At 42.8% G+C, this 17,134-nt stretch overlaps 1 protein-coding gene and 1 long non-coding RNA gene across 2 annotated transcripts in view; one reads left to right on the top strand and one right to left on the bottom strand.

Moving 5' to 3' along the window:
- The window catches only part of LOC139609597 (NLR family CARD domain-containing protein 3-like), a 267,945-nt gene that overhangs the window by 132,840 nt on the left and 117,971 nt on the right, over positions 1-17,134 (bottom strand). The gene's annotated exons all lie outside the window — the stretch shown is intronic.
- LOC139609677 (uncharacterized) lies at positions 13,410-14,812 on the top strand. The gene is made up of 3 exons (XR_011685306.1): positions 13,410-14,121; positions 14,368-14,442; positions 14,672-14,812. It is a non-coding gene; the product is annotated as an uncharacterized lncRNA (long non-coding RNA).

Here is a 17,134-nt window from a genome sequence, read left to right as displayed (position 1 = left end):
AACTGTCCTCAGTAAAACACTCGTGATCAACACTTAGTGGACTCTACAGTTACAACCTGGAAGTGTGTGTGTGTGTGTGTGTGTGTGTGCGCGCAGCTCTACAGTGAAATAAGATTCTCCTCATTTGAAACTGTAAACCAATAGAAAATCAATATGTGGTGTCATTGTTGATGTGGTGGCGGCCTGTCACTGATAAATCAGTGTGTGGGAAACACTGAGGTCTAATCTACAGATACTGAGCCCACACATGTCTTAATGTCTGGTGGGAACATTTCCACACCGTGGCATCCCTACTCCAGAACATTTCTCCTGAGCTCAACTCAGCCAACAGTTCAATCTAATCTCTGTTTGCTGCCTGGTTTTCACAGAAGGTCCTCACAGAAACATGACACTGAGCTCTGGTGTGTAGAAGAAGACTGAATCCTCCCATTCTGCTCTGATAGATTCACACCTGTGTTCTTGGCTGAAGCTGAACATTTCCTGATACGACTCTCCTCTACAGCAACAAGAGAGAAAACACCTGGGACTTTCTGTCTCATTAACACAATCTATGGAAAGACTTTAAAGCTCCACCATGACACTTGAAAAGTTCACGCTTCAACATGAAAAGATCAACAATCAATAAAGCTCAGCCTTGATCAGGTCAATACACTCAGGGGTTTACATCTCCACTCTTGGTCTGCTTTGACCAGTTGAGTCATTTCACTGATGTGATGACTTTTCTCTGCTTGTGCAGCTGTTACATTCTGTTTGATCATGAACCATTATCCCATCAGTGTTTGTTGTTACCACAGTGGCTGCTGTTCAGCTCCACTTTTAAAGAAGCTTTCATTGGAGCCCACTGTTTTTGTCTCCTGATATTTAAAGGGGGGGGGGCGTCCCCTAACATCCTCCATGCTCATCATGACTTCAGTCATCTCTGGACAATGATTCAGGTCTTATACAAACTTTACTAAACACCTGCTAGAACCTGCTCATTAGAGCTTCACTGCATTCACTGTTCACTGTCAAACACTGATGACTGTTGTCATAGAAACCTCATGAGTCCTGAATACAGACCTCCACAGATTCATCACTGCTCTCCTGTAACACTGTCACAATGGACAGTTTCAACAAAGCTGAACCAGAGACATCTTCTTTTTTCATTCACACATTCTTCTTCCTCAGAAAAACCTGCTGCCTACATTACCCACAATGCACCTCAACCACCAACCCTCAGCTGTTAGATTAAGGTGTGTTATGCAGCAGAGATGAGGGGGGGCTACAGAGGTCTGGTGTCTTCAGACTCCGCCCACACTGACTCAGGTGACATCACCTGAGGACATTTATCAGACTGCACAGCTGGAGACACTAAAGGTTTAATACTACTGTTTTCTCATATGCAGGTGTCCTCCCCAACACCTGGAAACACCTGGAAACACACACTGAGGTGTAAGATCAGTGGAGCTGCTTTAATTAGTTTGATCAGGTTTGAATTAAACCAAAAAGACTCAAAACAACACAGAACATTAACAAATCAATGAAGCATCCAACAATTATTACAAATAAACAAAACAAGTGTTTTTATGAACTTAACAGCAACAATCACAACCAACTGAAACATCTACATTTTGGTGCTCACAGCATTTACAACACCTCCAGAAAAAAACACAACTGACCTTTGATTGTTTCAAAGTAAAACTGAGAATAATGAGAATAAATGAAAACTGTGTTTATCTGAATTTGACTCAACTACTGATCTAATCTACTGATTAGGGCTGCAACTAACTACTATTTTAATACTTATTATTACTTATTATTTTAATACTAGTCACCGACTATTGAAATGATTAGTCGACTAATCGGATAATTATTAATTTTTTCTTAAATTTTGCATGAAGTTGCTTTAATTATGTGGCAAATGATAATAAACATAAGAAAGATGGGTACTTCAATGAAAAATGCATCTTTCATTAAGTTTTGCTGCTGATTCATACAAAAAGTAAATAAAAATGTCCTAATTCAAAAACCAATAAATTGAATAAATTAATTATTACCGAGCCGAGTCAGACTCTGTTTCGTTCAAATGATTGACGTGCTTTCTCTTTAAATGTTCGTGCATCACCGAGGTGCTGCCGTGATACACAAGCTCTGCTTTGCAAACCTTGCAAGTAATCTTTGTATCCGCCGTGTCCAGGCTGAAATGCTCCCAGACTTTAGGAGTTTTGGTAGCCGTAACCGCGACTCTCGGCAGAGATTGTAATTAAGCGAGATGCCTCACTCTGTTGGAAAAACACGTCTGGCGACAATAGTCGACAATGGAATTCATTGTCGACTATTTCTATTTTCCATTTTTGTCGACAACGTTAACGAATCGTTGCAGCCCTACTACTGATGGATAATTATATTGATCATGTCTGGACTCACCGAGCCTTTCTGCAGTTCCTCACAGCTGGGATCAGTCTCAGTCGTCCCTGATCTGATGTGTTGTACTTGTTCACGTCCAACTCATCCAGAACCTCCTCTGACATCTGCAGCATGTAGGCCAGAGCTGAGCAGTGGAGCTCAGAGAGTTTCTGCCTTGATCTGGTCTCTGACTTCAGGAACTCTTGGATCTCCTGATGAACTGAGTGGTCCTTCATCTCCATCAGACAGTGGAAGATGTTGATGCTTCTGTCAGGAGAGATTTTATCACTGTTCATTTCCTTCAGGTTGTTGATGGCTCTCTGGATGGTTTCTGGACTGTTCTCTGTCTGACCCAGCAGACCTCCTAAGAGTCTCTGGTTGGACTCCAGAGAGAGGCCATGAAGGAAGCGAACAAACAGATCCAGGTGACCATTTTTACTTCTGAGGGATTTCACCATGCCTGCCCTCAGGAAGACATCCAGGGCTGAATCACTGTGTTTTTTCCCCAGTAAGTTCTCCAGGACCTCTGTGTTCCTGTTGGTGTAACAGTGGGACATGTAGACTGCAGCCAGAAACTCCTGAATGCTCAGATGAACAAAGCAGTAGACTGTTTTCTGGAAGATCACACTCTCTCTTTTGAAGATCTCAGTACAGAGTCCTGAGTACACCGAGGCCTCTGTGACATCCAGACCACACTGCTCCAGGTCTTCTTGGTAGAACATGATGTTTCCTTTCTCCAGATGTTCAAACGCCAGCCTCCCCAGCTTCAGAAGAACTTCCCTGTCAGCCTCCATCAGCTCCTGTGGACTGGTCTCATGTCCCTCATCATACTTGAGCTTCTTCCTCGTTGTCTGAACCAGCAGGAAGTGTGAGAACAGGTCAGTCAGGGTCTGGGGCAGCTCTCCTCTCTGCTCTGTAGTCAACATGTGCTCCAGAACTGTAGCAGTGATCCAGCAGAAGACTGGGACTTGACACATGATGTGGAGGCTCCTGGACTTCTTGATGTGTGAGATGGTTCTGCTGGACAGCTCTTCATCACTGGATCTCCTCCTGAAGTATTCCTCCTTCTGGGCGTCAGTGAAGCCTCGTACCTCTGTTACCCTGTCAACACATGTTGGAGGGATCTGATTGGCTGCTGCAGGTCTGGAAGTGATCCAGACCAGAGCCGAGGGAAGCAGGTTCCCCTGGATGAGGTTTGTCAGCAGCAGGTTGACTGATGACGTCTGTGTGACATCAGACACAACCTGCCTGTTGGTGAAATCCAGTGAAAGTCTGCTTTCATCCAGGCCGTCCAAGATGAACACAACTTTACAGACAGCCAGCTGCTCTGCTGTGACCTTCTGTAATGTTGGATGGAAAACATGGAGCAGCCTGAGAAGACTGTACTGCTGCTTTCTGATCAGGTTCAGCTCCCTGAACGAAAGCAGAACCAGCAGACTGACATCTTGGTTCTCCAAGCCCTCTGCCCATTCCAGACTGAACTTCTGCACTGAGAAGGTTTTTCCAATGCCAGCGACGCCGTTGGTCAGAACCACTCTGATGGGTCTCTGTCGGTCAGGTAAGACTTTAAAGATGTCGTGGCACTTGATTGGAACGTCATGGAGGGTCTTCATCTTGGAAGCTGTCTCCAGCTGCCTCACCTCATGTTGGGTATTAACCTCTTCACTCTGTCCCTCTGTGATGTAGAGCTCAGTGTAGATCCTCTTGAGGAGGGTTCCACTTCCTGTTCCATCACTTCCTTCAGTCACACGTTCACATCTGCTCCTCAGACTGATCTTATGTTGATCTAAAACCTCCTGCAGACCACTATCTGCTGAAAGAGAAGAGACAATGTCAGACTGAAGACAGAGAATCTGAGAATCTGCTGATTATTTTCATCAGCTACAGAAAAACTAAAGAGCAGCAAAGAAAAGCTTTTTAATGTTGTGCTTTTTAGAATCATCTGAAATGTCAGTGCTGTGTGATAGAACAACTGACACTGGAGAAAACAACAGGTCCTGGTTTCACAAATGAAGACATCAGCAGACACATGTTCAGTCTCACTTTTCACAGTGCTGTTCTGACTGGCTGTCTGCAGTCCAGGTCTGGTTCTGGGTCTTTGTCCACACTGGGGACAGGAGGGGTCTCCTGAAGACCCAGACTGGTCCCAGTATGAGATGAAGCACTGTCTGCAGAACCAGTGTCCACAGCTGGTAGAGACTGGATCCTTCAGGACGTCCTGACACAGAGCACAGCAGGACAACTGCTCCTCCACAGAGACACCACTCCTCTTCCTCCCTCTGTGAAGACATGTCTTCATCACTAACATGTCACAGTCAAATATGTCTAATAACTGAATCATCTTCAGCTCAGTTTACAGTAGAAACTGTCTCTTACTGTGAGTCTGAGGGTCCAGGTTCATCACTGAAGTTTAGAGGACTACCTTTTGACCGGTCACTCTTCACAGACAGACAGCTGGATCCTGGAGACTCTGCTCTCAGTCTGTGGTTCTGACCTCTGCAAACACAAACATGTTTTTATTCATATCACATTGATCACTGATCAATTCTCTGATGAGTCATTGTGGGAACTCTCAGCTGACGTCCTGCAGTGACGTCACCATACAGCACTGCACACTGTACTGAAGGATGGAAGCAACACAGCAGCATCCAGAAACAACACTGTTGTGTCAGTGATCCTCTGAAGAAAATTCACAGATTTATTTATGAAAACAATTTCTATACTGGAGAAATATTCCTGTACACTTGTGAAACTGTGAAACTTGTGTTGTACTGAATTGTGCAGTTTTACCATTAAACTGTATTTCATAATTTTTTTGAGGATTTTTTTGGGCAGGCCCAAAACGGGAGACTTGGACCCCCAATTAGTATACCCTGCCCCTAATGCTATAACGGTATAAAAATATGGAATGCCTTTGTGGTTCTCTCGCTTGGTCTGGAGCTATAGCTAGTTCGCCATGCCAGACACAACCATATCACATCAGGAGCGCACAGCGCAGTTTTACAATAGATCTCAATTATAGTCGTAACAGTTACCTACAGAATCACATCCCCTTTAGTGATTTGGTCTACTAAATAAAAGCATAAGAATGTTTGTTTTTTTCCCCCTGCAATTCTATAGTTCAAACAAGCTTTTAGCTTTTATTATGAAAAGTTTAGGAGGGAAGTTCCAAAGGTTCTGTCGCTTGCTTGATAGACCTCTGAAATAGCGGACATATAATGTGATACGAAAAAATAACATCAGATGCATGCAACAGATGCATGCACGCTCTCCGGCGTGCACTACCTCCTCTGTAGTCGGGGCGAGGACTTGGGAGACAGTCCTGGATTTTCACAAGCCTGTAGACTGCTGCTTTAACTTCATCATCAAAGTAGCAGTCCTTATACCTGGCATCCATTGAGGCTGCAATGCAGAAAACTGGATTTGTCTCCATTTGATCAAGGCATTTGTGTACAGCCTCTAAATAATGTGGTCTTTGTTGTTTTGACACCATGGTCTGTGTCAGCCTCCGTGCTTAAAAGACATTTCAGGGCTCTCACCGAGGGGATGACATCTGCAGCCGATGCTTCTAATGAGCTGATTTCGTTTGTCAGTTGTTCAAACAGGGAGAGAAGTGAAACAACGTTTCTTCTAATCCCCACTGGTGCGCAGTGAGAGTGGCAGGGAGGTTGTAGTCTGCTGCAAATGGAGCTAGTGCAAGCTTTTGTTCCAGAAGGCTTTCCAGCATATAGAAGAGGAATCCAAGGAACACGCCTTACAAACTATGTCTGGTGGATCTTTCTCCGAGACAGTGGAATACTCCCACACTGCAATATTTTCTGTCACTCTGAGCTGAAAACAAACCAGTTTACACAGCACACCTTGCCCTCTAATTCATGCCAGGATCTGTCCAACCAGTGGGAAAGACAGCAAATAACAGCAATGACAATTTGGCCAGCACAAAGCTGATGCAACACAACAGATAAACATTGGCCGCTCACATCTTATTTGCCAATAGGCCGATGTCAGTTAACAAGGTGAATATCAGCCGCTACAGATAGACAGCCGATAAATCGCTGCATCCCTAGAAAAAAAAAAGTTCTTTGTTGGGATCATTTCACAAGACACAGGCTCATCAGCAGTCACTATTAATACACTGATATTTCAGAAGAACCAGGGTAAGTTATCTTCTGACACTACGGCACATATTACAGGAAGTGATGTTACTGCAGGAGCTCAACACACTAAACACTGTTACAAAGACAGATTGGAGATTCACAGGTTTGTAGCAGGTCTCTTACTGTGAGTCTGAGGGTCCAGGTTCAGGACTGAAGTTTATCACTTCTCCTTTGGACCAGTGACTCTTCACAGACAGACAGCTGGGTCCTGGAGACTCTGCTCTGTCCTCCTCTTCCTCCACACGATCGCTCATCTTCAGGACTTCAGTCAGTCTGAGAGGGAAACCAGTAACACTGACTGTGAGCTCACACACACAAGAGTCAGGACAAACAAGCTGCTCAAGACACACACACACACACACACACACACACACACACACACACACTCACACACACACACACACACACACACACATACATACACACACACACACACACAACCAGGTTTTCCTCTCAGTGTCTCTGTGTGGACAGAAGTCCACTGTGACTCTTCTTCCCTCCACAGTCCACAGGGACAAACTGACTCAGAGACTTTGACAGTAAAATAATAATAATGTTGTGTTAACACTCACCTGCCTCAGCCTTCAGTTTCCCTCCTTCTGCTCCGTCCACTTCAAATGGAGTCTGAGCTCACTGACCACTTTCACTTTCAGCTGCTCCTCCCCTCTGCAGGTACAAGAAGTCACATGACTCTGCGTGTGTGTGTCTGTGTGTGTGTGTGTGTGTGTGTATGTGTGTGTGTTAAAAACAGGTTTGACATGTTCCACCATCATTTATTAAAAACAGACTCTACCTTATTCACCTTCATAAGAAAAAACAAGTCTCACTATTTCAACAGAATTATCTTGATTTCCATTCATCTAATATCATTTTCAGGTTGAACTGGATCAAACATTATATTAAGAATAAAGATGTCATGACCTGCTCTTTGTATGACAGTTGTTGAACATGGTCTGGAGTCTTGGACTTTGGTTTATTTCCTGTTTTATTTTGTAATTACTTACCTTGTGTGCCCACTGTTGTTTTACTTCCTGTCTTTGGCTCCTTCCACTCTGCTACATTTTAGATTTAAACTCTTCTGACAATACAACAATAAAAATACAACAGTGTAGAACCTCAGTGTTTACCTGAACTTACCTTTGGTGAAATGTGTGAACTCTGATGGTTGCCAGTGTTTGCCCTCCCCAGGGACGGAGGCACATTTGATTGTACAGATCCACAATCTGCTCCTCTCTGGGTTTTCTTTCTCTGACAGGATTCTGTAGAAGCACAAGTCAGACTTGTCTCCTCGTCTGTTGGTGCATCCAGCTGCACAAAGACTGTTCTGGCCAAACAAACCAAAGAACCTTGTAATGGAAGGAAGCATTGGGTGCGTTGGAGATGGACTTAAGCTGACTTCACCTGACTTGATAGTCAACGTGATCTACCAGTGACTGCAGGGGTGGAGTATAAAACCACTGCAATATGTCAGACTGATTTATGTCAACATGTCAGACCATTTAGCAAAACCTATAAACTCTGTTTACTCACCCAAACACATGGTTCTGAAACATTTTCAGGCCAAAGACAAGTTTACACCAGTCTCTTGACACATGAAATTACATTTAGTAGGGATGTCATGACAACCAATGCAGTAGCAAATGGTACGTTTTTTTTTTTTCCTACAATGTTGTAGGTACTGTAAATGTCGTAGGTACTGGAGATCTGATTCTTCCAGGACTGAGGAGAGACTGTTCCAGACTGTTCTAGTCTGACATTAAACTCAGAGAGAAGAAGAAGACAGGTACAGTAACAATAACAACATGTGGAATGACAGCAGCAGGTTCAGGTGCAGCAGCAGGTCCAAAAAAAAAACACACCATGCCTGGTGTCTGCAGTTTATGATCTGACTCAGATCATCAGGACAAGTTGTAGAGGAGCAGAAGTCAGTGTGTAAACGGAGAACGAGCCTCATACTGAAGAAGCAATCCTGCCAGAACTTGTTTGGCCTCTTACACCATGCCACAAAGTGAACCAAGAAGACAGTAAATACTTTACACCAGACCTGTAGTTAGGTTAAAACCTGCAGTTCTGAAAGTTAAACGCAGGATGTTATTATTTTATTTATTTTTCTATTTTTGCCTTATTTTGCCTTGTGTGCATTTAGGAAATGACTATTTGACAATTTGAAATGACTTACCTCAGAACTTCAATTAGAAGCCGAGTCCATTTTACTGTCCTGGTGTGGCTGCACAGTTTGTCAAATAAACGCAGGTCTCAATTAGACGCCCGCTTCTCTGGATGTATCGTCCCTGTCAGTTATCTAATTTGTTCATGCAAATAAAGGTTTAAATAACTATGGCAATCTTCAGCTTTCATCCTTTCTAAAGTAGGCTACCTGTGTTTTGATATGGTCCTCTCTCTCTCTCTCTCTCTCTCTCTCTCTCTCTCTGCATGTGGTTGTCCTAGATACGCTGTCTCTCAGAGCTAGATCACATGAATTTGTTGTAATATGTTATTGGATAGTCTGGTAATATTAACAGGAGTATTATTCATACTGATTTAATTCATCAATTTGACAGTATTTCCCATAATTCCTGTGCACGAGTTTTGTGCAGATGGAATTAATGGCCTGTCCCATGTAGACACCTGTCCCAAATATAGGTCAGTGGAATTCAGTGACTGAAGCAGATAAAAGCCCGAGCTATCAATTTAAGTTTTATGGTTCTTATTTTTTATGGATTTGTTTTTGAATTGAAAAACCAAGAATGTAACATGGTACTTGCACTACATGGCTTCAGTTTTTACAGATAACATTGTATGAAAAATTAGCAATAAAAATGAAGTGATTTTTCTTGAAAGTAAACCACTTACTTTCTCATTTTATGATAATAAGACAAAAATAGTTCTTATCAAGATACTCGATCAATCGATAGAATAATTGGTAGAATACTCAATTATTAAATGAATCAGCAGCTGCAGTCTGATGTCAAGTTACTGTTCCTGTATGTGAACTATGACGATGACTTCTGTTGTAGCAACGCTCCACACACAATGTTCACCGAGGATAACATTAGCTTGTTTAGGCTAATGTTAGCTTGTTTAGGCTAACATTAGCTTGTTTATGCTAACATTAGCTTGTTCAGGCTAACATTAGCTTGTTCAGGCTACCGTTAGCTTGTTCAGGCTACCGTTAGCTTGTTCAGGCTAACATTAGCTTGTTCAGGCTAACATTAGCTTGTTCAGGCTACCGTTAGCTTGTTCAGGCTAACATTAGCTTGTTCAGGCTAACGTGGCGACAGCTCATCATGTGAGCTGGGAGCTTATAACATTAGCAGCTACAGTCTCCACTGTTCAGTCTGTCAGAATATAACAGTGACTTTGAAATGAATATTTTCCCTCCATGACTCTGTCCCCTCGTCGCTCAGTTGAACTCCTGCTGGACACTGACTGTATGGAGGTGTGTGTACATGCTGCTGACCTGTGTGGAGACATTTGTTTCTTTTCCCCTCATCAGGTAAATATTCTTCTCAGTGTCCATTAAACACTGGAAACACTTGCACTTTAACTGAACACGCTCAAAAGAATTCAGCATTATAACATCACTCACACACTAACAGTGGAGGGCGTCTCCTGCCGGCAGCTGTGGTAACTCCAGTCTGCTTCTCCAGCAGGATCATGGTTTGATCTCTGGATCTGGATGATGATCTGCTGCCATGTGACCCAGTTATGTTCGGCAGTCACTAGTTCAGTTGTATTGTGCACCACCCACTTAGGTGAGGCTGGGTAAGGTCACTATATGTCTGCTTAGGGGTTAGGGTGGGCTATACCATATACACTATCTGACTATCAAGTGGTTGTTTAGTTATTTCTAGGTGGCTGCAACTGTCTTTGTAAAATGTTACTTAGTTTAGTCAGATTTGAAATGTGAAACCATCTCCCTCAGTTCTCTGCTCCCGTTTTCTAAGTGCTTTCTGTCTCATTCATTGTGTGACTCTTACATTGTTGGTCCCCTGGTGAACACTGGTGACTGTGTGGGAGGGTTTGCGTTGTGGCCTACCTCAGTGACTCTGTCTGCTCTGGACTTATCTTTTTCCTTCCTCTGTCTCTGAAGTCTTTGCCTCTCCTCTTCATGCTCCTTCTGCTGCTCTGTTGGTTGCTGTGACATCAGCAGCTGCCTCCTTGTCTCCATCTCTGTCTGCTGTAATTAACAATGTCCCTCATCAGCTTTATTTTCTTCACTGAGCAAAAATCTTTCTTACCAGCATTTCATCATTACACTGTGGATCAGAAACAGAAATGTAACTGTAACTGACATGTTTCATATCTAAACTCATAACCCAGCAGTGTAGCAGCAAGTGCAGTTAATACAACATGACAATTCATCACAAGTAGCTCAAAAGAAGCTTTTTCTGTCACATGAAAACTTTTTTTGTGATCAAAAACCTGCACACAGGAATTAAAAAAACAATGCAGTCACATGTAATAAAATACTTATTAAATAATCTTTATTTTTCATGTCATCGGTTAAAGAAACTGCAGAAAGTCACAAATGCAACAATTTCAAACCTTTCATGTAAAATTTCTTCCAGAGCAAGTAAATCTACACAGTTTTCCACACATGCAACTTAGACAACAAGTAAAACAGTTTTCTTCTTCAAACCGTGTTGTACAAGAGGAAAAAGTACGTTGGCATCTCCTGATTACAAACAGAGATGCACATCTTAATATAATGTCTGTTGGATTGTAACTGATGAAAAAAGTGAGTCACTGAACAGGAAAACACAGGAAAAGTAAATTCTCCTTTTCCACAACATGAAACAGTTTGACCAAAGAGAAATAAGAGAGTGAAGCGAGGAGGTCTTACCTGTCCACAGGCCAAATGTACATAGGACTGTAGAGCTCTACTGTCCTGCAGATGATATGCAAATGAGCCTCTATGATGTCAGAGGACGTCACAACATGAGCATTCTATTCCAGCTGTCAGTTCTATTGTCAATGAATTCCAATCATATTATACAGTGAAATCATGTAGAGCACATTTCTTAACAAAAGTACAGGTGAAATAAAGTTCAACAAAATATATAACACAATTTATAACTTATTTATTTACTGTATTTATAAGAGACAATGTACAATATTAAATATGGGGCTATCTGATGCAGTGTAGCAGAGTTAGCCTGAGGCTAATTTTCATCTGCAGTCCCAATAAAACTTCCACACAGTGATGAAACAGCACTGAGCAAATTAAACTATGAATAAATAAACTTCACTCACTAACTTTATTCAGCTTTGTGTTTTCATTAAACATGACCTTGGAGAGGACATCAGGTTGTGACATTTCTATAGGTCACAAACACACAAAAATAATAAAACTGAAAAGTCATCAAAAATAGTCAAATGTAATAAGTTCAATGACTTTGATGAAGTCATTAAAACAGTTATATTAAATATTACATTTTTAACTATTACCTATTACCTCAAAAGTAACCCTCCCAACACTGATAATTACATCTAAATCCTCACAATACGAAGGGTTGATAGGCCCATTATTGTTGTGGTCATTATTAGTAGTATCTATAGAAGACTCAATAACAGTGGCTGCAATAACAATAATACTGATGATTAATTAGCAGTGTCAAAAAAAATCAATCAGGAAGGAGAAATGATTAATGCCACACAGTCACACAAGTATCTGAAGATTTATGAACAAATATTTTAACCTTATGCCACTGAAATAAACTGATGCTACATATGCTACTGACTAGATGACAAAAATTATCTCTAAATAAGTCAACAAAACATCACACGTTCTTCAGTTAAAATACAAACACATAAACACATAAAAAGAGACACAAAACATCACTATCAAAACTACTATGTAGATTATTCTTCATGAAACAACAGACTCATTATCCGTGGGCGAGGACAGACCTGTTGTCACAGAGTTACAGTGCATTCAGACCCTTCCACTTTTCCACATTGTGTTATTTTACAGGTGTGCTCCTTTCCACAATAAGTCCAACCAGCTGAATTTACCACAGACTGACTCCAGTCAAGGTGGAGAAACATCTCAGAGATGATGACGAGAAATGGAACCTGAGCTGAAGTTCAACTGTCACAGCAAAGTGTCTGAATACTTGTGGAAATGTGATATTTCAGTTTTTCCTTTTTAATACATCTCCAAAAAAAAATCTTCAGAAATTCTGTTTTCACTTTGTCATGATTGAATTTAGATTGATGAGGGAAAAATGAATGTAAATGACCAGCGGTGATTCTACAGTGTGGTGGGGCCCTTCACAAAAAATTACCAGGTGGCTCCTCCAATCAGCAGTCACCATTTATCACCATTACGTAATAAATACATAATCAATAATCAATACATAAAGCCCCTTTAAGGAGGTTTCCTACCGAGTGAAGTTGGCAATTTAGCAGTTTTCTCACTAGATTTGGCAACTTTTAAATGAATAGCAAATGAATTCCAGTGCTCTGTTCATAATACTAATACTTCAGTTACACAGTCTGTTCAACAGTCTGCGTAAAACAGTGTTTTTAATATTAGTGTTAGATTTAGATGCACATTCAGGGGCTGCTTGAAAAAAATAGCTAATTATGTAGGTAATTAAAGTCAGTATAACTGAATTATCTTTAGATTAAAACTATTAATAATCTTGTATGTATGAACAGGCTTTACTGAAAACAGCTGGAAACACTGCTCCTAAGATGTCATTGGAAATCATCCAGGAAGTTGTTGTTGTTCTCCTGTGTGACTTCAGGTGTTTGGGTCCTGGAAATTAAATATATAGATCCAGATTCCTCATCGAAACCCGGAAAAGAGACTCACATCAGAATCATAAAATCCCTCTCAGTCTATGAATCTTTGGAAGTGTCACTCAGCATCAGCAGACGTGTGTTTGAGCCCAGGAATCATGGGAAACACCTCTTTCTGAACAGAGAGCACTCGCACTGCACATCTAACCTGTGTGCTGTTGCCACAGAAACCTGACAGCACGGCTGTAGTGGTGACAGCGACTGTACGCTTGGTGTTGGTGACACTGACAGTGTTGTATTGTGAGAAGCAGACGTGTGGTGTTGGGACATGCAGTGTTCCTGTTGAAGCAGGTGGAGCTGTGGCTGAGCAGGACACCACAGTAGAGTCTGACTCTGTAACATGTTGAGAGGCTTCATGCAGCTCTGCAGAGAAACAGATATTGAACAAATATCAAATGGATGAAGTTGTTAGTGTAGTGGAGTGCTGCACTTTGCACCCTTGAATGCAGCTCCAGGCTTGACTCCTCTCCTCAGCCAATTCCCTAATTAGGGCCAAATAAAAGGCAGCTGGGAGCCATGCTCAGCCTCTGCCTCATTCCCTCCCTGGTCAGTGGTGTGATTGCTGTTTACCAACAGGTATGTGACCTTAGTCATATAAGATTATCAGTTTTATCAGTGCATTTATTTTATGGTTTTTGTTTTAGCAGTTTGAACAGTTTGCTATAGGAGCCTGCCATTCCTAAGTCCTGTGAGTAGAATTCCTGCTAGAGGTGGTGAGTAGGATGAGCTGCAAAATCCACAATTGGAGCATGGTGAACGAGGAAACTATGTAAGTTGTGTTGTCTCTTGGTAGGTTCACCTGGTGTGTGTGTGTGTGTGTGTGTGTGTGTGTGTGTGTGTGTGTGTGTGTGTGTGTGTGTGTGTGTGTGTGTGTGTGTGCTGTGCACTATTTTAGAGAACATATTAAAGAATTGTTTTAAAGAAAAATAATTTCATGAACATATTTGCTTAACAGTCATTCTGGATTCTGGTTTTAATATTGTGTGCATTAATTTCTTTTTTTTCCCTTCTCTAGCCTGCCATTTTAAATAAAAACTCCTTATCATTTTGGAAACACGTCTCTGTCCTATTTGCAGCAGCCAACGAACCTGTGAGTCCTTGTAATTTGAATCTTGGGCTTTCCATTGTATTTCTTGGGGTGCAATTCCCCAGGTGGCGTTGTCGCAACCATTTACTACTATTCAAAATAACCCCGCTCCGCTACATTCTGGTGTTGTCGGCAGGATGCTCTAACAGCAGAGATGTGTAGTTTTGCATTTTCTTTGTTGTTTTGTAACCCAGTTGGTTTATTCACTTGTATTGATTTTGTTTGTGGGCAGAACAGCAGCGGGTCCTGGAGGGATCCCTGAACTGCAAGCCAGTGCTTTGTTGATCTCTTCTGCTCTTTCCCCATGGAGGAGGAACTCGCCCAGCTAAGAGACTTGGTCACACAGCTGCAAGCTGAGAATCGAAAGATGCGGCAGGAACGAGAGACCAAACGGCATGGGTCTACCACAGCATCAACCTCTGCCACCGCTGGGCCGTCCTCAGTCCAGGCTCCAGTACCAGAGAGACTGATTTATCTTCCAAGAGACAGGAAGTGTCCCATGTTCAGGGCTGAGACTGGTCTGAACATTGTTGAATGGATAGAAGAGGTCCAGGCTTGTACCCGGGCTCGATAATAGGTATCGAGCCCGGGAACAAGCATCTGAACAAGCACTCTTTATGTATGATCATTTAGAGGGGGAGGCAAGGGAAGAAATTAAATACCGGTCTCAGGAAGAGAGAGAGAAGATCCAGCTAAGACACAGGCTATATTGCAGGAACTGTGTGGGTGTAGTAGGTCATATGTGTCCTTGCAGGAAGACTTTTTTTTTTTTTTTTTTTCTTTTTTTTTTAAAGAAGGCAACAAAAGGGGGAAACTCTGCAAGAATGTTCTCATGCCTTACTGTGTCTGATGGATAAAGTTATCAAAAAGGCCCCTGATGGGCTGGTGAACAAAGAAGTGTTACTCAGAGATCCGTTTGTGGAGTATGTGTCTGATTGTTCTCTACGCAGGGAACTGAAACAATTTGTCCGAGGTCATCCTACCGCCACCTTGATGTCCGTAGTGAGGCCATTAGGTGGGAACAAGAAGGGATGCCAGGGGGTTAGAGGGGTAGAAGTTACTCTGTCCCCTCTGCAATTAGTTTCCAACACACTGTTCAAGGAGGCCATTCTGCTGATAGCAAGGCAAGTAATTCTTCTTTTATCTCTGAGCTAAGTGAATTAAAAGAGATCCTCAGAAATCAGCAAGAACAGTTGACCCAACTTACCAAAAGTTTTGCAACCCTTAACAATGCTACTAAAACTTACAGGAGGGATGACCTTTGTCGACGATGCCAACAGCCTGGTCACTATGCTAGGGAGTGTAGGAGCAAATATGTAGCTACAAGGCCCCAGCCAGCCTTAGCCGCAGCCCGCTTCACTGCTAATGACAGGGATTGCTCACAGGACCAGGGAAACTCCCACCCCCTGAACTGTTGAGCCAAAGTTTGGGTGGGGGCTTCTCTGGCTCTGAGCCTGTAGAGGATGGTTCTGAAAATTTGGTAGCAGTTTGCCCACATCTTACCCTCTCAATGGGTGGGGTCCCAGTTCCATGCTTGGTTGACACTGGATCCATGGTATCAACTATAACTGAAAGTTTCTTTGTACAGCATTTTGAATCTTGGGGCCCAGAGAAACTCCACTCTTGTAACTGGCTGAGGCTAAGTGCTGCTAATGGGCTATCAATACTATACATAGGTTACTTTGAGTTGGATGTGCAGCTTTGTGGTAGAGTGATTCCCAATCGGGGGGTGTTGGTGGTCAAGGATCCCCCACACGGTGTACCCTCAGTTCCTGGTGTGTTGGGTATGAACATTATCAAGGAATGTTACTGGGAGTTGTTTGTGCTACACGGTCCTGCTCTCTTTAACTTACCGTCTGTGTTGCAGGCTCCCCTCCAAATTCAGCAAGCCCTCCAACAGTGTCACCAAGCTAAGGAACCTCCTGTCAGGTCAGGTCAGGTCAAAGTGAAGGGTGGGAGGGTATGTAGCGTTCCAGGGGGTACCATGAAAATTGTGGCAGCCACTTGCTCCAAACACTTCCTGGAAAAGGACACCTTGTTTGAACCCCTTAGCCGAGGGTTGCCCGCAGGCCTCTTAGCCTCACCAGCACTAGTCAGTGCAACTAATGGTACTGTGTACATCCCCCATTGTCAACGTGGGGACCCAGGATGTTTTATTGTACCCACGCACTGTTTTGGGCACATTGACTCATGCCCACCAGGTGAGCTCTCCCACAGGTTTTGAGGAAGTGGCAGCCACAGTTTCATCCCAGACTGTGAACAGTTCAGTACAGGACAAGGTTGCTGCTGTTGACTTAACAGCCCTTACAGAGCAGGAACAGTGTCAGGTCAGGTCATTGCTGCACAAGTACAGTGGTGTCTTTTCTGATCATGAGGGAGACGTAGGTTGCACTAACCTCATTTCTCACGATATCCCTTTAGTGGAAGAGGCACCTGTACGTCAAAGGTATAGGCGCATCCCTCCTTCAGAATACGAGGCAATCAAGGCCCACATCCATCAGCTCCTTAAGGCACAGATCATCAGGGAAAGTAGTAGCCCATTTGCCTGTCCCATTGTGCTGGTAAAGGACGATGGCAGCCTTCATTTGTGTGTCAACTACCGGCTCTTGAACAGTAAGACCCGCAAGGATGCTTTTCACTTGCCCCGCATTGAAGAGTCCCTTGACGCCTTGTCCGGGGCTCACTGGTTTTCAAC

Source organism: Trachinotus anak, unplaced genomic scaffold (assembly GCF_046630095.1).
Source record: "Trachinotus anak isolate AG129_WGS33_773 ecotype Australia unplaced genomic scaffold, CSIRO_AGI_Tana_v1 ptg000026l, whole genome shotgun sequence".
Taxonomy (NCBI): Eukaryota; Metazoa; Chordata; class Actinopteri; order Carangiformes; family Carangidae; genus Trachinotus; species Trachinotus anak.
This window is presented reverse-complemented; position numbering and strand designations above follow the sequence as displayed.